The sequence below is a fragment of the Arachis duranensis genome, chromosome 1, assembly GCF_000817695.3.
Source record: "Arachis duranensis cultivar V14167 chromosome 1, aradu.V14167.gnm2.J7QH, whole genome shotgun sequence".
NCBI classification, from domain to species: Eukaryota; Viridiplantae; Streptophyta; class Magnoliopsida; order Fabales; family Fabaceae; genus Arachis; species Arachis duranensis.
Genome location: NC_029772.3, coordinates 41,563,175 through 41,563,417, shown reverse-complemented (window position 1 = coordinate 41,563,417; position 243 = coordinate 41,563,175).

Genomic DNA, 243 nt, shown 5'->3' with positions numbered 1-243 from the left:
GACCCAGAAGTGGATTTTTACGTCATTTACTCATTTCTGTATACCCTAGGTTACTAGTTTACTATTAATAGGATCTTTTGACATTGTATCTGCACCTCATGACACTTTACACGTTTCTTTGTGTACCTTCCATGGCATGAGTCTCTAAACCCCATGGTTGGCGGTGAGGAGCTCTGCTGTGTCTTGATGGATTAATGCAATTACTACTGTTTCTCATTCAATCATGCTTGCTTCCATTCTAAA